The 24,753-nt window shown below is 37.9% G+C and overlaps 1 protein-coding gene across 6 annotated transcripts in view; it reads left to right on the top strand.

Moving 5' to 3' along the window:
* The window catches only part of LOC106070319 (protein Tob1-like), a 50,526-nt gene that overhangs the window by 10,909 nt on the left and 14,864 nt on the right, over positions 1 to 24,753 (top strand). For 3 of the 6 annotated variants that reach the window (XM_013230194.2, XM_056022039.1, XM_056022038.1), the window contains exon 1: positions 2,542 to 2,728. The exons of 1 other annotated variant lie outside the window; for it this stretch is intronic. The gene's annotated coding sequence lies outside the window, so the exon portion shown is untranslated. Of the gene's footprint in view, positions 1 to 2,541; positions 2,729 to 10,538; positions 10,718 to 24,753 lie in introns of those variants that run through there. 2 more of the 6 variants (XM_013230190.2, XM_013230189.2) reach the window with 1 other exon arrangement.

Here is a 24,753-nt window from a genome sequence, read left to right as displayed (position 1 = left end):
GCATTGAGTGTTAGTTTGTACAAAACCAACTTCATCACAGAAGATTTAAAGTGAAATTGGAAAAGGTCTACAAATCTGTGCGAGTAATTCACTCTACGCTTCTCTTTGTTTATCACGGGTAATAGAATACGTGGTCGGACTTTAGATTGGAATAATTCCCTCGGGAGGGGGGTGGGGCTTCTTGTGTCCAGTTCAAAATATTTACTTGACCTTCATCCTGATTGGCTGACATTTATATGAACAAATATGAAAACAACAGCTATATATATAATTAATTGTAATTATATCTGTTTCTTAGGGAAAAGCTAATATTGTTTGAATGTGTCTGTCCGTTCGTCTGTCACGATAATATATTAGAAGGATGAAAAGCGCTTTTTAAAATACTATTCCATCGAAATTAGTTTGAGAGAGATGCAGCAATTACTTATTGATGTATAACGTACGCAGAACTATGGAACATGGGCATTAATTATTTCTAAATCGATGTGAATCGGGAGTTGTCTTTCTTGTAACTGTAAGGAATGAAGAAGAAATAGCTCACTACGACGCTGTCATCAAAAGACATTTTCTGTCAGTTTAGCAGAGCGCGCTCAGAAGCGAAATCATCTTTTTGTACGTTTTGTTCAGATAAAACTGGGCAGTAGGCAAGCGATTCCTTTGAAACACAAATTTAGACACTCTTCAATAATCCGTGATGTTGTTTTTCTAGCTGTTTACCAACTTAAAATATATGTGTTTGAATCATCATACAATTTCAACTTTTAGGAATAGTTTTAAAATCTAACAATGTAAAAAAAAGTGTTGAAGTATTAGTTCTTGATACAATCATAAATTTTTGTTGTGTGGTATACGCTCTGCATGTCCAGGGTTCTGCCCTTCTTGTGGAAGGTTTGGACTAGGACATACTCAGTTATAAAGCCGTATGCATAGAACAAGCTCGTTTCTTGCTCTATAAAATACATCGTGTGAAAACAAAAATATTCGCTCACTTCTCTACCAAACATTTGACGAATAAACGAACAAGCTATATATAATTGCCGCCGTCAGAAGGATGATACACTCAACAAAATGTACAGTAATGGATTATTAATCGTATTTTCCACCCAACTGTAAACAAATCTAGCACAAAATGTATTAATTATTAATTGTCCTGTTGAATGAATGTTGATTAATTGTCCTGTTGAATGAATGTTGATTAATTGTCCAGTCGAATGAATGTTGATTAAGTGTCCTGTTGAATGAATGTTGATTAATTGTCCAGTTGAATGAATGTTGATTAATTGTCCAGTTGAATGAATGTTTTGATTAATTGAAACTGTTTAGTGCTACAACAAATTGTGAAAACAAAACGTGACGTGCAACAAAGGTAACAAGGTCATGGGGAGGGTCAAGGAAATAGACAAGCCCCGAGGAGGACTCGAACCTGTACACGTCGCCATCGCCTAGCAGCGACTAGGTATTGGTGTAACATCTATTTAGACCGTGGTCTCCAATAAAAGAGACACAAACTAAGAAAACAGTTCAGATTAAACTTATACTTTAGTTCATGGTTTCATACTCTTTGAGATAAGGTGAGCTGAAAAATAAACTTAGAAAATGTATAATTTAAAAAAAAAAAAGCTTTTTTTTTTTTGCTTATGCTATGGTCTTCTAAATTTTGTACCTGACTATAAACCTATTTTGTACCTGACTATAAACCTGTATTTATCTACAGTCTATAAACCTGTATTTATCTACACAGTCTATAAACCTGTATTAATCTACACAGTCTATAAACCTGTATTTATCTACACAGTCTATAAACCTGTATTTATCTACACAGTCTATAAACCTGTATTTATCTACACAGTCTATAAACCTGCATTTATCTACACAGTCTATAAACCTGCATTTATCTACAGTCTATAAACCTGCATTTATCTACACAGTCTCTAAACCTGCATTTATCTACACAGTCTATAAACATGTCTTTAGAAAACATATCTCAAAAAACCTACTAACCAAGCGTTATTTTCATTTGTTGATACATGTAGCTAACACTGACCAGAGTCAAGCCAGTCCGTGATTATTAGCGTCTATGATGTTGAAAATACGTTCAGAATAGTTTTCTGTTATTGTTTACCACGTCATTCCCTACGCCTACGCTTTTGGTTCTTACAGAAATCCTTGATGCTACTTGTGAAGAACGATTCTTGACCGTATATGAAAATCGATACCGGAATGTTAGGCCTGCGCTATACAAGTCTCATCGTTGACGATACCACGAAACGAGTTTACCTTAAAAGACAAAACTTATTTTTAGAACAATCTACAAAAAAAGTAAAAATGACAATAATTAAATGCGTCAAAACGGTAATCTAGAAACACAGACTCCTATCGGAATGTTCCAATACTGGATTCGGTGTCACATTGATGACAGCGATACCGATACTCTCTTACAATTCCAAGAGAAAGGAGGGGTGAGCACTGAGCTCTGTCAGCTCAGGGGAGGTAGCACGAGGAGGTATAAATAGCTCTCCGATTCAAGTCTGCTAGCAAGAGAAGCAAACTGGTGCCAATAGAAATAGAATTTTTCTGGAGGACAATCCCTGCCCACGCATTTTTGTTGCTGGCTTGTTTGTCAATTCTCTCCCTTTTTTTATTTCCCAATCTCTCTCTCATGGATGCTATAATGTTATCTCCCCTACGGCATTGTGTCTAGCATGGGATATATTGACGGAGGCAGAAGGTAAGAATGTAGGCTGGAAACTACGTCTCGTATTTAGTCAGTCAGGATTCAAGTGTTTTACATGTTTATATCTATAGAGATAGATAGATAGATAGATAGATAGATAGATAGATAGATAGATAGATAGATAGACAGACAGACAGACAGACAGACAGACAGACAGACAGACAGACAGACAGACAGACAGACAGATAGATAGATAGATAGATAGATAGATGGATAGATAGATAGATAGACAGACAGACAGACAGACAGACAGACAGACAGACAGATAGATAGATAGACAGACAGACAGACAGATAGATAGATAGATAGATAGATAGATAGATAGATAGATAGATAGATAGATAGATAGACAGACAGACAGACAGACAGACAGATAGACAGATAGACAGATAGATAGATAGATAGATAGATAGACAGACAGACAGACAGACAGACAGACAGATAGATAGATAGATAGATAGATAGATAGATAGATAGATAGATAGATAGATACATAGATAGACAGACAGACAGACAGACAGACAGATAGATAGATAGATAGATAGATAGATAGATAGATAGATAGATAGACAGACAGACAAATAGATAGATTGATAGATAGATAGATAGATAGATAGATAGATAGATAGATAGATAGATAGATAGATAGATAGATAGAACACACATAGATAATTACGCATGCCTACATAGAGGCATCAATGTATTGTTTATATGTGTGTATATATATATACCACCTATTGTGACGTGTGTACTCACTCGCTCGAAGTTTTTATTTGTATGTCTGACATTTCTCTATCATGGTAAACAAAACAAATGACCTTGAAGGTCACAGTGAGAGACTCATCGTCTGGAACTGTTCAGATGTGAGAGAGTTAAGCTGTTCTATTGGAAGGTCAATACAACATTCTGATCTTATCTTATCTTATACAATACAGACATTTCTTCAAAAAAGAAGATGATTACGTCCTACGCGTGTTCCTAGGTCAATCTAGTCATACATGTTAGCCAGTGACTTCAACTCTGTCAAGTCATTGGTTTTTACTGTTAGGCTCAGGCAACCCATTCCATGCTCTACTATTCAGGTTTACAACTTTAGACGGGTGAGGGGGGCGTACATGATTACATTTAGGGGACCGAACCTATAGCCAGACCCATCAGTAGATTCAAAAACTAAACCTAACTAAACTAAACCCTAAACTAAAGTGTAACAATTAATAAATAGGGGAGATAATTCTATGAAGTTGGGAGAACCCGATGACCATATATGCAAATGGCGTTTCATCGAAATATTGAGATGTTGAATTCTGTTAGGCAGTCCGCCCCTGCTATTAGGCAGTCCGCCCCTGCTATTAGGCAGTCCGTCATTGTCATTCGGCTAGCCTAGGACAACCTTTAAATTTAGCCCCAAAATTTAATCGTGTATGCCTCCAGCTCCGCCGTTTAAAGTTGTAAACCTTAACCTTTACTTCTTTTAGAAAATCTTAGAACGCTAGAGGAGAGGGGGTGGTCCACTAATATATAGCACCAAAGTACCGGTACCTTAACCATTGACACTTGTTGTACTTTACAGATCAATAGCCTGAGCATTAGTGAGTCTGTACTCTGCTCACCCTGTACCGTATCAATGACAGCTGCTGTGCCGTTGCTATTGTTTTCTTTCCCTCTTGTGACGTCAGTTATTCAATAAAAAAACTGAACCTAGACATGAAACAAATAAAAATAAAAATGATTATTAATAATGTAGCTTTGCCGTCTTTCAAACATCTTGACAGATAAATTCAGGAACTGAACTCAGTTTACAAATTGATCATCCTCCATTCAAATCAATGTCGCGAGTTAGCAAACATTTGAACAAAACAAACTTAATAGCTAGAAGAATGTTTCTCTATTTAAAACTTTGAGATCAGTGTTTCATTTCTTACATGAGTTCTTCTACTTTGTTGTTCTTGTCATTCTCTATGCTAAATGGAAGAGCTTCTGGCACTGACATGTTACAGGCGTCTTGATTGGTTAAAGAAACTTGTAAAACAAGAAACAAATAGGTCGCCAAGGAAACAGGGCCCATCACTCAGAAAAAAAAAGACATTCTTAAAATTGTTATGTAAAATTTTACAGACTTGACGGATGACAATTTTTATAATGATCTTTTCAGATCAACCATGAAATTTTAATATATATTTATACTAGAAAAAAAAAGCTTTAAAAGAATCTTTTTTAAATAAGTTTATAAATATCACTTGAAATAATCAAATCAACCACTTTTCTTTGTCAATACATATATTTGTATATGGAAATGGAAACTTACAAATATGTAGGATCGCTCCTCCCCCCCCCCCACCCCCATGTCAAAGGGTGACCTTATACATACATAGATTTTTGACATGGGGGGTCGAGTGGTGGGGTGGGAGCAGACGTAGCCTATTTTTTGGGACCCTAATATTTCTGGTGGTGGGCTTGCTGGCTCCCTTACCATATAGCAATGCTACCGATATTGAAACTTTTATAAGTTATTCTTTAAAAATAAATGAGCTCCTTATTAGATTGTTACTTATTTTTCTGCGAGAGAACAATATCTTGTGAGGAGGTGACTGCGTTGTTCTGATACTGTATCATTAGAGCACATCTAGAATGATGACATGACCTCGTCCATGGACTCTTCTAGTCCTACCCCACTTCTCCATCAAGGTGTACGCTATGGGTGGATTTGAAATGGATGAAACATTGGGAACTCGCTTGACTTGTTGGCCTCCTTCAGTCATGACTTGTTGGCCTCCTTCAGTCGTGACTTGTTGGCCTCCTTCAGTCGTGACTTTTTGGCCTCCTTCAGTCGTGACTTGTTGGCCTCCTTCAGTCATGACTTGTTGGCCTCCTTCAGTCGTGACTTGTTGGCCTCCTTCAGTCGTGACTTGTTGGCCTCCTTCAGTCGTGACTTCTTGGCCTCCTTCAGTCGTGACTTGTTGGCCTCCTTCAGTCGTGACTTGTTGGCCTCCTTCAGTCATGACTTGTTGGCCTCCTTCAGTCATGACTTGTTGGCCTCCTTCAGTCATGACTTGTTGGCCTCCTTCAGTCATGACTTGTTGGCCTCCTTCAGTCGTAGAACGACTATGGTTCATCTCGCACACTACCTCATGTGGCTGTGGAGCCCTATTTTGGAGAGACACTCCCGTCCACAAATATCGCAGTTTAAGGCGGCTTTCGCTTTGGTAGTGGAGGAGCTGACCATATGGTACGCTTAATAGGCTCAAGACTAATTCGGCTGTTCAAAACATTTTTGATTAATTTGCCTTTTATCTGCTTTATTTCTGTTGCGCTAGTAAAAGTGTCATCTGTCATGCGTTCGTTGACGGCACTACATACATAAAATTATTATCATCAATGCAAGTTATGGTCAACGCTATTGCGCTGTCCTTCCATTTTGTTTTCTTGAGGACCAGCACGCACGCTCTAAGTTCTTCGTTAGATACATAGACCATCCAAAATTTACTGAAGGAAGGCTTCAAGATTATAGATATAAATGTAAACAGTATTTCGCAATATAGCAGTATCCTATATCACTTGTACTGCTTAGCAGGCGTCTGTTGTTCAGAGAGTTGACTTCTAACGTATGTTGTCCATTGTTTCCACTTTTGTAAATCTGATAATCCTGACCTACACAGCTTCTTAGCCCCGCATGTGATGGACATTACATTGTGGGCTGATGGCTAACAGCTTCTTCATTTGTTAATAGACATAATGCAGACAAACTAAACAGACATTTGTATCAAATGATTTGATAGATTAGTCCTAATGACGTCTGAAAGATGAAGGTCAAGAGGTCATAATGAGGTGAAATCGATGATTAGTACAGCAGCCGGAATCTGGTTTTACCTTGAGGCATTACAGGTAGATAGAGAACAGTATAGAGTATAGATAGATAGATAGATAGATAGATAGATAGATAGATAGATAGATAGATAGATAGATAGATAGATAGATAGATAGATAGATAGACCAAGCGTGTATGAAATTTAATGTATAAAGTCATTTGGTAAATCTCACAACGGTGCAGTCCCCTCTTCAAGTTGAAATTAATGTGATTGATTGATGGATTGTGGTTTTAAAACGGGTCGTAACTAGTTCCTGGTTTGCGTGGCCAGGTCAAGTCTAGGTTTGAGATGCTTGTATAAGTATTGATTGATTAAATGGCTTGGCTTAATGCGGCATCGAGATGACAGAACAAAGGCGTCTATTAAGGTCAAGGTCAAATACAACTCCCAGCAAGACTGTGCACTTACACGTTTAGAAGCATACACACACACTTACACACACAGACACACACACACAGACACACATACTCGGGGGGAAAAAAAAGGGGGGGGGATCGATCACGCACTGTCAACGGTGGTCAAAAAAACAAAGCATTTCAAATTTTTAAAAAAAATGATACTTTGGTTCATGGTTGAATGACTCAAACAAATGTTACTAAGGACGCGATGAATCAGACACACGCATGAGGAACTCGCTAAAGTGCATCGGAGTACGGTCAGTGGGTCAGGGTATGTCCTGAAGACTGCTCTGTCTCAGGTATGTCACACTGGCCTCTGTACAGTACGCATACAAAATGCCTGCGTACTTTAATGTAGACTTCTTCCACCTCCCTTTCCCCACCTTCGATCACCTCCCTCTTTAGTTCAACCTAATTTTTAAGAAAATACTCAAAGATGAACACTAGAAATAAAACCAATATTTTCTAGACTGCACAGAGTTACTTTCCCTATTGGGCCTACGCGATAGTACCAAATAGCTATAGAACTTGTGATGAAGACATCATTTGTATTGTCATGTGAGATATGCGGACACTCTACAGAAAGATATTCCTGTATGGAGCCACAAGATACTTCAAAAGAATGTGAAATTATCAGGATACTTAATGTGAATGTAGCACGATCAAGAAAGATAATAGATAGATAGATAGATAGATAGATAGATAGATAGATAGATAGATAGATAGATAGATAGATAGATAGATAGATAGATAGATAGATAGATAGATAGATAGATAGATAGATAGATAGATAGATAGATAGATAGATAGATAGTTGGATAGATAGATAGATAGATAGATGGATGGATAGATAGATAGATAGATAGATAGATAGATAGATAGATAGTTGGATAGATAGATAGATAGATAGATAGATAGATAGATAGATAGATAGATTGGTAGGTAAGCAGATAGATAGATTGGTAGGTAGGCAGATAGGTAGATAGATAGATAAATAGATAGATAGATAGATAGATAGATAGATAGATAGATAGATAGATAGATAGATAGATAGATAGATAAATAGATAGATAGATAGATAGATAGATAGATAGATAGATAGATAGATAGATAGATAGATAGATAGATAGATTGGTAGGTAAGCAGATAGATAGATAGATAGATAGATAGATAGATAGATAGATAGATAGATAGATAGATAGATAGATAGATAGATAGATAGATAGATAGATATCAGACTTCACTACAATGATATTTTAATTAGAGTGGTTGCTAATTCACTCTCTTTCACCAATCAATGTGATTTTTAATGACAAGACGAGAAATGAACTTGATAGAGAGAACAAGACAAGAGATGAACTTGATAGAGAGAACAAGACAAGAGATGAACTTGATAAGTCTAGAAGGATTTGGGGTTGATTAGGAACATGGGTCAGTTCAACATACATCAGTTTAGGTCACACTTAGTTGACCAGAAATGAGATTACATTAGTCGTTAAGTGTTCAGACAACAAATTAGAATAACAATTTTAAAAAATCATTTTTGAAACCATGCGATGAGTAAGAAGACCAAATCTCTACTACGTGAAGTAAAAACATACAGTGTTCTTTGGATACTTTAACTTCACCAAATAGAAAGTGTCCTTTGGATACTTTAACTTCACCAAATAGAAAGTGTCCTTTTGATACTTTAACTTCACCAAATAGAAAGTGTCCTTTGGATACTTTTACTTCACCAAATAGAATTGTTTTGATTCTGTGCTGACTTCTATGTCTTTCACTTGTTTTTTGTTGTTGTTTCATAATAGCCAAGTTATTTGTGTGTGTGTGTGTGACATTGAGGTCTGCTGTGTGGGATGTCACTCATGTCACCTATATTATATATTCGTACTGGCCTCTGTTTACTTCACTATATGCTATTACTAAATCGATATGTCCTCCTATTGGCTGCAACAGATGGTTAAAGCTAATCAAGAACGTGACGTAACAGCGCCGTAGTCTCTCGAAAAAAACAACACATTTTTAATAACTATAAAAAAACTCTTCTGTTGGAGTCTGAATTCATTCGAACCTGTCGTATATTAATGTATTTGGACTGAGGCGACTCAGGGATTAAACTACAGACACTAATTGTGTTTAGGTATTAAACATGGTATCATTTTTGGGTTAGGGTTAGGGTGTATAACAACACAGACAGATTTAAGAACGATTTAAGTAGGCCTAGATCTACAATTTTTTAATTCGTTAAATATTTATTTTTTTTGGTTCATGATCTAACTGTAAGTGTATGTATTTTATGTATGTGCATGTATGTTTATGTATGTGCATGTATGTTTATGTATGTGCATGTATGTTTATGTATGTGCATGTATGTTTATGTATGTGCATGTATGTTTATGTATGTGCATGTATGTTTATGCATGTTGTTTTGTATGTTTGAGCAATGGAACTAAGATACTCCTAAGTGTCACCTCAGGAGTAAGACATCAATTGGACCCCACGATGACCTGCTAACCACTGTCAAAAGACGTAAACTAAAATTGTATGGCCACATCACAAGGTCCTCAGGCTCACAAAGATCTTCCTTCAGGGAACAGTACCAGGAAGAACAACAAGAGGAAGACAGAGGAAGCGATGGAAACATCAATGAAAAGACAGGCCTGTCAGTGAATGGAATCCTATCAAAGGCAAAGGACAGAGAGGAATGGAGAAATATGGTTGACGGATCTTGTGTGGTGCCCCAACGGTCCAACAGACTAAGGGAGAGGTGAAGGTGAAATGTTTTTGTTTGCTAGCTTTTGTTTTGGGACTGGAATGGGATCAAATCTCAAAGTTTGTTTAGTGCTGTAGATGGAACAAGATACACAAGATTTACATTATCTGACCTATGTGCTGTAGATGGAACAAGATACACAAGATGTACATTATCTGACCTATGTGCTGTAGATGGAACAAGATACACAAGATGTACATTATCTGACCTATGTGCTGTAGATGGAACAAGATACACAAGATGTACTTTATCTGACCTATGTGCTTTAGATGGAACAAGATACACAAGATGTACATTATCTGACCTATGTGCTGTAGATGGAACAAGATACACAAGATGTACATTATATGACCTATGTGCTGTAGATGGAACAAGATACACAAGATGTACATTATCTGACCTATGTGCTGTAGATGGAACAAGATACATTGAGTAATGTGTTCAATAATCTCTCGTGCAGCGAACATCGTAACATGATTTTTTTTTCAAGTCTTAGAGACAATTAAATCATATTAACTCAAGCTTTTTTTGTTGTTACTTTCTCATAAATGATTTCCTCTTGATACTCATCTTTGAACAAAGAGCTACTGCCCTTATTAATGTGTTTCATGCAACACCATTACCCCTCCCTGTTCTGAAATAACTCCTCTGTCAAATCTTATTATAGTTCGGGTTTTCAGATTACTGAGTAGGGTACTGTTATTAGAGTAATACCGGTAGCTGCACGACAATATTGGCGTGAGTGCACACCTTTCAGCAAAGAAAATGTGCATAATTAGCACATTGCGAGATAGGGGTTATCTGGTCGACTGTTGTCGTGGGTGGTGATTCTAAAGGACTTTATAGAAGATCATACTTTCAGTTGACTTAAGAACTGACTTTCTTTTCTTTTGGTCATTTAGTAGATGATGACCGCTAGTTGTCAAGGTCAAGCTTCATAGAGTGGGTGAGTAAAGACTTACTATAGGAGCCCTGAGGACTGCGATTGTTTAGAGTTGGGGAACAAGTTAGTGGCGATGGTAGATGTATGTCGCTCGATGCCTTGTGAAGAAAATAGAACCTTTTATGTTTCATTTTCATTGTGTGATATCTCTGATGCGCTCTCGTTTGTTTAGAGTTACAATAAACAAGGTGTCATGACTGGACCTTTTATTTGAAGAAGAATCTTCACCAACCTTCTTTTTTATCCTCACACTCTCTCTGTCTACTCTTTTCTCTCTCTCTCTCTCTCTCTCTTCGTCTTTTTGTCTTCTCACCCACTCTCTCTCTCTCCTCTATCTCTGACTTTTTCTGACTTACTCTCTCAGACTCCCCCCCTCTCTCTCTCTCTCTCTCTCTCTCTCTCTGACTTCTTCTGTCACTCTGTCACTTTTACTCTTTCTCCTTTCTCTCTCTCACCCTATGACTTTTCTCTCTTTCTCTCCCTATTGTCCTCTCTCACTCCATTACTTAGCTCTTTCCTCTCACTCTCCCTAAGTCCTCCCTCTCTCTTTGTCTTAGTCTATAGACTACATAGTCCTCGTACAACCTTCCATCAGGGCTATGTTATAAAGTATCTATAACACATAGCCCTAGTACAACCTTCCATCAGGGCTATGTTATAAAGTATCTATACCACATAGCCCTCGTACAACCTTCCATCAGGGCTATGTTATAAAGTATCTATACCACATAGCCCTCGTACAACCTTCCATCAGGGCTATGTTATAAAGTATCTATACCACATAGCCCTAGTGCAACCTTCCATCAGGGCTATGTTATAAAGTATCTATACCACATAGCCCTAGTGCAACCTTCCATCAGGGCTATGTTATAAAGTATCTATACCACATAGCCCTCGTACAACCTTCCATCAGGGCTATGTTATAAAGTATCTATACCACATAGCCCTAGTGCAACCTTCCATCAGGGCTATGTTATAAAGTATCTATACCACATAGCCCTAGTGCAACCTTCCATCAGGGCTATGTTATAAAGTATCTATACCACATAGCCCTAGTGCAACCTTCCATCAGGGCTATGTTATAAAGTATCTATACCACATAGCCCTAGTACAACCTTCCATCAGGGCTATATAACAGGGTATACAGTCAGTCAATGTCCCATCAAGTGCCGTCTAACTTCATGTCTCAGGTACTTACCCTTACAAATACTTGTTCACAAGCTGTCAGGCCTAGGACTAACATCAGCCCGTTAAAAGCTTATATAGATATTATAATTCATTGTACAAATAGAAGTTCTATTAATTGTGTAATACATTGACACACCAGGGTATCTGGTCTATAGAGAACGGAAGTATAGATAAGTAATGCATTATAAAATGCATGCAATATTGTTCGGAACAGAACAGAGTGGAAAACCATGTCCGCTTGGTATGTCCGCTTAGTATGTCCGCTTGGTATGTCCGCTTGGTATGTCCACTTAGAATGACAACCTATACAGCACAAATATTTTGTGTGCGGGTTGTACTCACTCACATTGATATATGTATACATCTTAAAGTTACACGCTTTTAGCGGGAATTCCAGAACTCGACTCCAATGTTTCTTTGCATTTAGTAAAGAATTGAGTCATTAAATAGACACACAGAAACATTTTGTGCACCGTCTTAGGTTGAAATCCTTAGCTGCACTGTTGGTATAAGTACTTGAGTGTACAAACTTCACTGACAAGATTCCGTACAATAATGAAGCATGGCAAGAAAGATATAGAATGAGATATGATAGACCATCAGAAGGTTCTTAAAGAATATTTTTTTTAAAGCATCGTCTGTTACCTATTGTACTTATCCGTCCAGATAACTATCAAAAGTTAGACACCAGTGGTTCTCATGAGATCAATAGACACCAGTGGTTCTTATGAGATAATAGACACCAGTGGTTCTTATGAGATCAATAGACACCAGTGGTTCTTATGAGATAATAGACACCAGTGGTTCTTATGAGATAATAGACACCAGTGGTTCTTATGAGATCAATAGACACCAGTGGTTCTTATGAGATCAATAGACACCAGTGGTTCTCATGAGATCAATAGACACCAGTGGTTCTTATGAGATAATAGACACCAGTGGTTCTTATGAGATCAATAGACACCAGTGGTTCTTATGAGATAATAGACACCAGTGGTTCTTATGAGATCAATAGACACCAGTGGTTCTTATGAGATAATAGACACCAGTGGTTCTTATGAGATCAATAGACACCAGTGGTTCTCATGAGATCAATAGACACCAGTGGTTCTTATGAGATCAATAGACACCAGTGGTTCTTATGAGATAATAGACACCAGTGGTTCTTATGAGATCAATAGACACCAGTGGTTCTTATGAGATAATAGACACCAGTGGTTCTTATGAGATAATAGACACCAGTGGTTCTTATGAGATAATAGACACCAGTGGTTCTTATGAGATCAATAGACACCAGTGGTTCTTATGAGATCAATAGACACCAGTGGTTCTTTTGATGAGATTCCAATACACCAGTGGTTCTTATGAGATAATAGACACCAGTGGTTCTTTTGATGAGATCCCAATACACCAGTGGTTCTTATCATGATATCCTTATACACCAGTGGTTCTTAGTATGAGATCCCAAAACACCAGTGGTTCCTATGGTGAGATCCCTATACACCAGTGGTTCCTATCGTGAGATCCATAGACACCAGTGGTTCCTTCAATGAGACCCGTAGACACCAGTGGTTCTTATCATTTGAGCCATAGACACCAGTGGTTCTTATCATGTGAGCCATATACACCAGTGGTTCTTATCATGAGATCCATAGACACCAGCGGTTCTTATCATGAGGTCTCTCTACACCAGTGGTTCTTATCATGAGATCCATAGACACCAGCGGTTCTTATCCTGAGGTCTCTCTACACCAGTGGTTCTTATCATGAGATCCATAGACACCAGCGGTTCTTATCCTGAGGTCTCTCTACACCAGTGGTTCTTATCATGAGATCCATAGACACCAGCGGTTCTTATCCTGAGGTCTCTCTACACCAGTGGTTCTTATCATGAGATCCATAGACACCAGCGGTTCTTATCCTGAGGTCTCTCTACACCAGCGGTTCTTATCCTGAGGTCTCTCTACACCAGCGGTTCTTATCATGAGGTCTCTCTACACCAGTGGTTCTTATCATGAGATCCATAGACACCAGCGGTTCTTATCATGAGGTCTCTCTACACCAGTGGTTCTTATCATGAGATCCATAGACACCAGCGGTTCTTATCATGAGGTCTCTCTACACCGGTGGTTCTTATCATGAGATCCATAGACACCAGCGGTTCTTATCCTGAGGTCTCTCTACACCAGTGGTTCTTATCATGAGATCCATAGACACCAGCGGTTCTTATCATGAGGTCTCTCTACACCAGTGGTTCTTAGCATGAGATCCATAGACACCAGCGGTTCTTATCCTGAGGTCTCTCTACACCAGTGGTTCTTATCATGAGATCCATAGACACCAGCGGTTCTTATCCTGAGGTCTCTCTACACCAGTGGTTCTTATCATGAGATCCATAGACACCAGCGGTTCTTATCCTGAGGTCTCTCTACACCAGCGGTTCTTATCCTGAGGTCTCTCTACACCAGCGGTTCTTATCATGAGGTCTCTCTACACCAGTGGTTCTTATCATGAGATCCATAGACACCAGCGGTTCTTATCATGAGATCCATAGACACCAGCGGTTCTTATCATGAGGTCTCTCTACACCAGTGGTTCTTATCATGAGATCCATAGACACCAGTGGTTCTCATGAGATCAATAGACACCAGTGGTTCTTATGAGATCAATAGACACCAGTGGTTCTTATGAGATAATAGACACCAGTGGTTCTTATGAGATCAATAGACACCAGTGGTTCTTATGAGATAATAGACACCAGTGGTTCTTATGAGATAATAGACACCAGTGGTTCTTATGAGATAATAGACACCAGTGGTTCTTATGAGATCAATAGACACCAGTGGTTCTTATGAGATCAATAGACACCAGTGGTTCTTTTGATGAGATTCCAATACACCAGTGGTTCTTATGAGATAATAGACACCAGTGGTTCTTTTGATGAGATCCCAATACACCAGTGGTTCTTATCATGATATCCTTATACACCAGTGGTTCTTAGTATGAGATCCCAAAACACCAGTGGTTCCTATGGTGAGATCCCTATACACCAGTGGTTCCTATCGTGAGATCCATAGACACCAGTGGTTCCTTCAATGAGACCCGTAGACACCAGTGGTTCTTATCATTTGAGCCATAGACACCAGTGGTTCTTATCATGTGAGCCATATACACCAGTGGTTCTTATCATGAGATCCATAGACACCAGCGGTTCTTATCATGAGGTCTCTCTACACCAGTGGTTCTTATCATGAGATCCATAGACACCAGCGGTTCTTATCCTGAGGTCTCTCTACACCAGTGGTTCTTATCATGAGATCCATAGACACCAGCGGTTCTTATCCTGAGGTCTCTCTACACCAGTGGTTCTTATCATGAGATCCATAGACACCAGCGGTTCTTATCCTGAGGTCTCTCTACACCAGTGGTTCTTATCATGAGATCCATAGACACCAGCGGTTCTTATCCTGAGGTCTCTCTACACCAGCGGTTCTTATCCTGAGGTCTCTCTACACCAGCGGTTCTTATCATGAGGTCTCTCTACACCAGTGGTTCTTATCATGAGATCCATAGACACCAGCGGTTCTTATCATGAGGTCTCTCTACACCAGTGGTTCTTATCATGAGATCCATAGACACCAGCGGTTCTTATCATGAGGTCTCTCTACACCAGTGGTTCTTATCATGAGATCCATAGACACCAGCGGTTCTTATCCTGAGGTCTCTCTACACCAGTGGTTCTTATCATGAGATCCATAGACACCAGCGGTTCTTATCATGAGGTCTCTCTACACCAGTGGTTCTTAGCATGAGATCCATAGACACCAGCGGTTCTTATCCTGAGGTCTCTCTACACCAGTGGTTCTTATCATGAGATCCATAGACACCAGCGGTTCTTATCCTGAGGTCTCTCTACACCAGTGGTTCTTATCATGAGATCCATAGACACCAGCGGTTCTTATCCTGAGGTCTCTCTACACCAGCGGTTCTTATCCTGAGGTCTCTCTACACCAGCGGTTCTTATCATGAGGTCTCTCTACACCAGTGGTTCTTATCATGAGATCCATAGACACCAGCGGTTCTTATCATGAGGTCTCTCTACACCAGTGGTTCTTATCATGAGATCCATAGACACCAGCGGTTCTTATCATGAGGTCTCTCTACACCAGTGGTTCTTATCATGAGATCCATAGACACCAGCGGTTCTTATCCTGAGGTCTCTCTACACCAGTGGTTCTTATCATGAGATCCATAGACACCAGCGGTTCTTATCCTGAGGTCTCTCTACACCAGCGGTTCTTATCCTGAGGTCTCTCTACACCAGTGGTTCTTAGCATGTCGTTCACGTACTATTAACAACTATCCTACAGAGTCCACAGTGGCACAATGGGTTGACGGAATCACAACAATAGGATGAGAAACGCTCCATTACCCCTGCTGCCCCCCCCACACCTCTTATGACACACAAACACACACACATGCACACACACACATACACAGACAGGTACTCGGGACGGTGGTTCACCTTGCTTGCACTTCCCTTCTTGCTGTCTAGTAGTTGACACTCAGACCAACAGACACAGTACTGTCACTGTAGAGGTTTGACAGAACCTTAACCTAGATCCTAATAACGGACTCTCGGGCGTCTCAAGTGCCCTCTATCAGGGCGGCGCCACTTTATCTGTTCCGACTGACCCGTGATACAGAGACACCACGTGGGACAAAGGCAGAGCGACATCTGGTGTCAATTTTTGCTAAGTCATAGAAATATTAGGGACATGGCTAGTAAAGAATTTAACATTCTAACAAGTAACATATTTTTTAAAAGCTTATATATAGTGTAAGTGTATTAATTATTTGTAATAGATGTAGATTAAAAACACATTTATGCTGGGGGGGGGGAGGAGGGGAGTATCTAGGAGAATGTTTCCATTAAGGCTTTCTCGGAAGCAATTTTAAAAGTTGTTGAATGTGAGGACTCAACCCTTCATGTTTGAATGCCGACGCGCTAGCCACTGAGCTAGCCAAGTATTTATGAAAATAGAAGGTTTTATAGTTATCTATTGTTAGCTTCAATTTTTTAAAGCCGACGATCTAATTCTCTACACAAGGCTTATCTCCCCTTTAAGTAGTACCATCTATTAAAAAATAATTACGATTAAATGGATAAAATATTTGATAACTTTTTCAATTTTTCAATTGATTCAAGTTTTGTCATTGCTAAAGAACAATTGTACATAGTTTCAATTTGATCCGAGAACGGAAAGTGGGAGAAATAACGTGTACAAATTTTGTACCAGACAGACAGACTGACAGATAGACAGAGTGAATTGATAAAATGTTTTGTAACAAATACGGCCTGCACAGAAATACAGACTTTGAACAAATGGAAGAATGTGAAGTATTGTTGCTGACATTAGGCTAACGTGTATTTAACAAACGTAACAATACATACGTTTGAATACAGAAATACACATCATTCATATTCAAGTTTTGAGCGGTCCAAGAAAGGAGAAAATCCGCTTTGTTTTGTGCACATTTGTCCGATTGTCCTTTCTGTCCGTCCGTACGTCTGCTATTGATATTTTGATCTGAAAAACTGGAAAAATTATTATATATTCGATTTCATGATATTTTATATCCTAGATAGTTAGCTGTTACGACTCCTATTCCTGAAAGCAAATCCTTTTCTTTGTTTTTCTCAATTAAATATGAAAGCTATTTTTTTATAAAAGATACCACTTTTTTTAAACAATGCGTAAAAGACTTCTATGGTACATACTATCAATAGAATAAGTAGGACACTATGTAGTTGTAAAACAAGAGAAATACACTAGTGACTTTGTCTGTAATAGTTCAATCAATGGAGATGTACATATAGATAGACAGACAGACAGACAGACAGACAGACAGATAGATAGATAGATAGATAGATAGATAGATAGATAGATAGATAGATAGATAGATAGATAGATAGATAGATAGAATGATAGATAGATTGCTATGAAGACAGACAGACAGACAGACAGACAGACAGACAGACAGACAGATAGATAGATAGATAGATAAATAGATAGATAGATAGATAGATAGATAGATAGATAGATAGATAGATAGATAGATAGATAGATAGATTGCTATGAAGACAGACAGACAGACAGACAGATAGATAGATAGATAGATAGATAGATAGATAGATAGATAGATAGATAGATAGATAGATAGATAGATAGATAGATAGATAGATAGATAAATAGATAGATAGATAGACATATTAATAGACAGAAAGATATATACATACATACATACATGCATACATACATACATATATACATATACACACACACACATACATACATACATACATACATACATACACAAATACATACATACACACATACATACATACATACATACACACATACATACACACATTCTTATATACATACACACATACATACACACACACATACATACATACATACACACATACATACATACATACATACATACATACATACATACATACATACATAGAGAATAATTAAATCTATTAACAAAGACCATGTTAAATAAAACCAGAACTGAGGGGGACGTGGATACATTGGAGAATGCTACCAACTCAACTGGCTACCTTTATACATTGGAGAATGCTACCAACTCTTCTGGCTACCTAGATACGTTGGAGAATGCTACCAACTCTACTGGCTACCTAGATACGTTGGAGAATGCTACAACTCAACTGGCTACCTACATACATTGGAGAATGCTACCAACTCTACTGGCTACCTAGATACGTTGGAGAATGCTACCAACTCTACTGGCTACCTAGATACATTGGAGAATGCTACCAACTCTACTGGCTACCTAGATACGTTGGAGAATGCTACCAACTCTACTGGCTACCTAGATACGTTAGAGAATGCTACCAACTCTACTGGCTACCTAGATACATTGGAGAATGCTACCAACTCTACTGGCTACCTAGATACATTGGAGAATGCTACCAACTCTACTGGCTACCTAGATACGTTGGAGAATGCTACCAACTCAACTGGCTACCTAGATACATTGGAGAATGCGACCAACTCTACTGGCTACCTAGATACATTGGAGAATGCTACCAACTCTACTGGCTACCTAGATACATTGTAGAATGCGGATACTGGCTACCTTGATACATTGGGGAAGGCAGTTTGTCTTTATGTTGATTGTCGGCCAGAGAAACATCAACATTTGAAAACTCATTCAATGTCAAGGTCCGAATGCACGTCATGATCATTCGTCCAATCAAAATGTATCAGACATCGTAAATTTGTAATGCAATGTATTCAGTTTGCTGAGAATGAATAACCAAAACAGTCTCTCTGACCTACTGCTTGCCAATGTAATAGAGTTATCAATAAAACTTTACGACATTCGTGTAATAAAAGGAAAATCAATTGAAATAAAATATACATATAATTAATAGTGTTTATTTATGGAAGGGGGGGGGGATCCGTTTAGGCAAGATTTGTTAGGCTTTTTAACAATGTGGCTGGATCTTGAGTGTGCGGAATACTGTTCTAGAAAGATTGTCTCAGCGGAAGTAGCACGACACCCAGTCTGGTGGAGAGGCAATTCAAATGTTTTCCAAAACTTGACCACAATAAATGTATGGATTTCACATCAAATAGTCATCGTAGGAATTATTTACATTTCATTGGGTCGTATAATGAGCAAAGTCAGCTTGACGCAATAGGCCACACACTATGTCGGGTTCGACAAGCTCTAGGTTAGGTCAGACATGACAGTGAAGTTGATTTTTGGGTGTGTTAATACAGTAAAATAAAGTAACATGGTAAATACAGTAACATTGTAAATACAGTAACATTGTAAATACAGTAACATTTTAAATACAGTAACATTTTAAATACAGTAGCATGTAAATACAGTAACATTGTAAATACAGAAACATTGTAAATACAGTAACATTGCCATGGCTAGGTTTGACATAAGACATTGTTACTTTGACTTGACCTTCTGATGTCATTCACCCTGGAATTATAGATGAAATTCGGACTTTAGCGATACTCATTCTGTCAGACATGTCTGGGCAGAAACTACATTTGCATCCATCAATCGACGCCCCTGGTGTGACTGCACCCAAAAGTAACGAAAGTAACTTAAAAGACTCAACATGCTTTACAACAAGGTTAGGAACCTGGTTGAACTCATTGCGTTGACATTTTATCAACAGAGTGACCTCAATACGTTGACATTTTATCAACAGAGTGACATCAATACGTTGACATTTTATCAACAGAGTGACCTCATTACGTTAACATTTTATCAACAGAGTGACCTCAATACGTTGACATTTTATCAACAGAGTGACATCAATACGTTGACATTTTATTAACAGAGTGGCCTCATGGCGTTGACATTTTATCAACAGAGTGGCCTCATTGCGTTGACATTTTATCAACAGAGTGACCTCATGGCGTTGACATTTTATCAACAGAGTGGCCTCATGGCGTTGACATGTAATCAACAGTGGCCTAATTGCGTTGACATGTTATCAACAGTTGCCTAATTGCGTTGACATGTTATCAACAGAGTGACCTCAATATGTTGACATGTTATCAACAGAGTGACCTCAATACGTTGACATGTTATCAACTATCAACAGTGAGTTCCGGTAGCTGGAAGACTTTTGAAAGCCTTTTGGTTTTGCACTTATTTTGTATTTGTATTTACTTTTCTTTCTACTTGGCCACCGCCCTGCCACCTAGCGGCAAACATGTTCTCATGTCTTGACCCCAGGTTAGGTCGACGTGTCAGAGACGACTTCCTGTGGAGCAAGGTGGGGGGAGGGGAACATTGAAAGTCACTCTCACGTTTCAACTTAGTCCAACTTTTCAGACGTTTTGTTTTTCTGCTAATCTGTTTCCGAGGGTGCAATGTTGTAATGCCCTCTAATGGATACCCTCCTCTCCACCAACCCCCCCCCCCCGGGTCATGGGTAGACTGATTCTAGGCACCTCATAGATTTTGCTTGTTGCTCGATCGCCAGTAAAAAAAATGTTTTGCTTAATGTTTCCATGTTTCAGATGTTTCTTCAGATTCTGGAGAGAATGACATTCTTGCCCAAACCTCAAGCAGGACGTGTCCACCAAACGTCAGTCCAGAGAGCATGCCACACGACCAGGCGATTCTAGCAACTTTTTCAATGTCAGTCTGGTTGTTTTGGCGACACTTGTTTTTTTTTAAAGTTCACTTGCAATATATTGTGTACAAACATCGTATCTGATATTACATGAGACATGAGAGAAGCCATTTTACATATGTTGTGAGTCAATAGGTAATACTAAATTCAGAGTTTCGTTCTCGTAATGTAATGTTTTTAAAGTCAATAGGTAATACTGAATTCAGAGATTCGTTCTCGTAATGTAATGTTTTTAAAGTCAATAGGTAATACTAAATTCAGAGATTCGTTCTCGTAATGTAATGTTTTTAAAGTCAATAGGTAATACTAAATTCAGAGTTTAGTTCTCGTAATGTAATGTTTTTAAAGTCAATAGGTAATACTAAATTCAGAGTTTAGTTCTCGTAATGTAATGTTTTTAAAGTCAATAGGTAATACTGAATTCAGAGATTCGTTCTCGTAATGTAATGTTTTTAAAGTCAATAGGTAATACTAAATTCAGAGTTTAGTTCTCGTAATGTAATGTTTTTAAAGTCAATAGGTAATACTAAATTCAGAGTTTAGTTCTCGTAATGTAATGTTTTTAAAGTCAATAGGTAATACTAAATTCAGAGTTTCGTTCTCGTAATGTAATGTTTTTAAAGTCAATAGGTAATACTGAATTCAGAGATTCGTTCTCGTAATGTAATGTTTTTAAAGTCAATAGGTAATACTAAATTCAGAGTTTAGTTCTCGTAATGTAATGTTTTTAAAGTCAATAGGTAATACTAAATTCAGAGATTCGTTCTCGTAATGTAATGTTTTTAAAGTCAATAGGTAATACTAAATTCAGAGTTTAGTTCTCGTAATGTAATGTTTTTAAAGTCAATAGGTAATACTAAATTCAGAGATTCGTTCTCGTAATGTAATGTTTTTAAAGTCAATAGGTAATACTAAATTCAGAGTTTAGTTCTCGTAATGTAATGTTTTTAAAGTCAATAGGTAATACTGAATTCAGAGATTCGTTCTCGTAATGTAATGTTTTTAAAGTCAATAGGTAATACTGAATTCAGAGATTCGTTCTCGTAATGTAATGTTTTTAAAGTCAATAGGTAATACTGAATTCAGAGATTCGTTCTCGTAATGTAATGTTTTTAAAGTCAATAGGTAATACTGAATTCAGAGATTCGTTCTCGTAATGTAATGTTTTTAAAGTCAATAGGTAATACTGAATTCAGAGATTCGTTCTCGTAATGTAATGTTTTTAAAGTCAATAGGTAATACTGAATTCAGAGATTCGTTCTCGTAATGTAATGTTTTTAAAGTCAATAGGTAATACTAAATTCAGAGATTCGTTCTCGTAATGTAATGTTTTTAAAGTCAATAGGTAATACTGAATTCAGAGATTCGTTCTCGTAATGTAATGTTTTTAAAGTCAATAGGTAATACTGAATTCAGAGTTTCGTTCTCGTAATGTAATGTTTTTAAAGTCAATAGGTAATACTGAATTCAGAGTTTCGTTCTCGTAATGTAATGTTTTTAAAGTCAATAGGTAATACTGAATTCAGAGATTCGTTCTCGTAATGTAATGTTTTTAAAGTCAATAGGTAATACTAAATTCAGAGTTTAGTTCTCGTAATGTAATGTTTTTAAAGTCAATAGGTAATACTGAATTCAGAGATTCGTTCTCGTAATGTAATGTTTTTAAAGTCAATAGGTAATACTGAATTCAGAGATTCGTTCTCGTAATGTAATGTTTTTAAAGTCAATAGGTAATACTGAATTCAGAGATTCGTTCTCGTAATGTAATGTTTTTAAAGTCAATAGGTAATACTAAATTCAGAGATTCGTTCTCGTAATGTAATGTTTTTAAAGTCAATAGGTAATACTGAATTCAGAGATTCGTTCTCGTAATGTAATGTTTTTAAAGTCAATAGGTAATACTGAATTCAGAGTTTCGTTCTCGTAATGTAATGTTTTTAAAGTCAATAGGTAATACTGAATTCAGAGTTTCGTTCTCGTAATGTAATGTTTTTAAAGTCAATAGGTAATACTGAATTCAGAGTTTCGTTCTCGTAATGTAATGTTTTTAAAGTCAATAGGTAATACTAAATTCAGAGTTTCGTTCTCGTAATGTAATGTTTTTAAAGTCAATAGGTAATACTAAATTCAGAGTTTCGTTCTCGTAATGTAATGTTTTTAAAGTCAATAGACACAAACAAGTGAAACACGAAACAATAGAGCTTTGCCTATCTAGGTTAGTGGATCGGCCTATATAGGTTAGTGGATCGGCCTATATAGGTTAGTGGATCGGCCTATCTATGTTAGTGGATCGGCCTATATAGGTTAGTGGATCGGCCTATCTAGGTTAGTGGATCGGCCTATATAGGTTAGTGGATCGGCCTATAGAGGTTAGTGGATCGGCCTATCTATGTTAGTGGATCGGCCTATATAGGTTAGTGGATCGGCCTATCTAGGTTAGTGGATCGGCCTATATAAGTTAGTGGATCGGCCATCTTGCCAAAGTTGTTTGTTTGCCATGGTCACGGTTTCCACAACGTATTGGCGTCGGAGTGTTCATTGTATTTTTATTACTGATTTAATGAATTGTAGTTTTCTTTGAACTTTTAATTGAACTAAGAATCGTGAGTACTCCCCCCTCCCTCAGTTCCCTGTCTCTTTCTCCGTTTCTGCTCCGCACACAGTCTGGCGACTGGCTTGTACGATAGAAAGGTTTTCATTAACTTGGTATCTCACTCACTTTGAACTTGCCTTTATTTTCGTTACAGTTTACAAAGTTCGTAAACACACACACACGCACTTACACACATACTCAAGCACACACATACACCAGAATCACATACACTTACGCACACACGCAGTCGCACATATATACACACACACACTTACGCACACACGTAGCGTCACACACATCACGAAGCAGTTATGTGCATTTCTGGAATCTTGATTATTTCTTTCGACTGACATTTGGACTTTAAAGATGGAAGGACAACAGGGGGAGACAAAAAACAACAATATATAACTACAGTGTTTGGGTTAACTCCCTTGTATATTCCTTGTCCTATCTTTCATGTCTTTAAGCCCAACAGTGGCCTGCACAATGTTTGGAAACAATTATGTGTTGGTATTTAGACAATAGTTGAGCTGTGCTCATGTAAATACGGCCGCCTAGTGGCTCAGTCAATAAGCGGGAAGTTTTCAAATTGTTCAGATCTGCTTGTCTGAGTGTTGTGAAATGTTTTACCTTTACATTTAAGTTATGTATCGTCAGCGGCGGCGCTTGGAAGAGAGAAGCAAAAAGTTAAAAAATTATTTTTTTTTTAGAAAACGTATGTCGTGTTTTACATCCCTCTCTATAGGTCATTGAATACATTGTGCTATCTTTCTGTCTGTCTGTCTGTCTGTTTCTCTTTCCACTTTATATAGCTAATTCAGTCGGTGTCCATTGCTTTAACTTTGGACCCCTATTTCCTTAGGATGTATGTGTATGCTTGACCTTAGGGCCCTAAGCTCCTGAGAATTAGAGTACCTGAGTCACTTTAGGACCCCAATGATGTTTATCCATGGATTTTAGGCTTGACATTAGGGCCCCTTTAACCTGAGAATTAGAGTATATAAAGTCACTTTAAAACCCAAAGGATTTTGAGTCGACATTTTAAGCTTC

The sequence above is a fragment of the Biomphalaria glabrata genome, chromosome 2, assembly GCF_947242115.1.
Source record: "Biomphalaria glabrata chromosome 2, xgBioGlab47.1, whole genome shotgun sequence".
Lineage (NCBI taxonomy): Eukaryota > Metazoa > Mollusca > Gastropoda > Planorbidae > Biomphalaria > Biomphalaria glabrata.
Note: the sequence above shows the minus strand (reverse complement) of the source record. Positions and strands in the feature narration are given on the sequence as shown.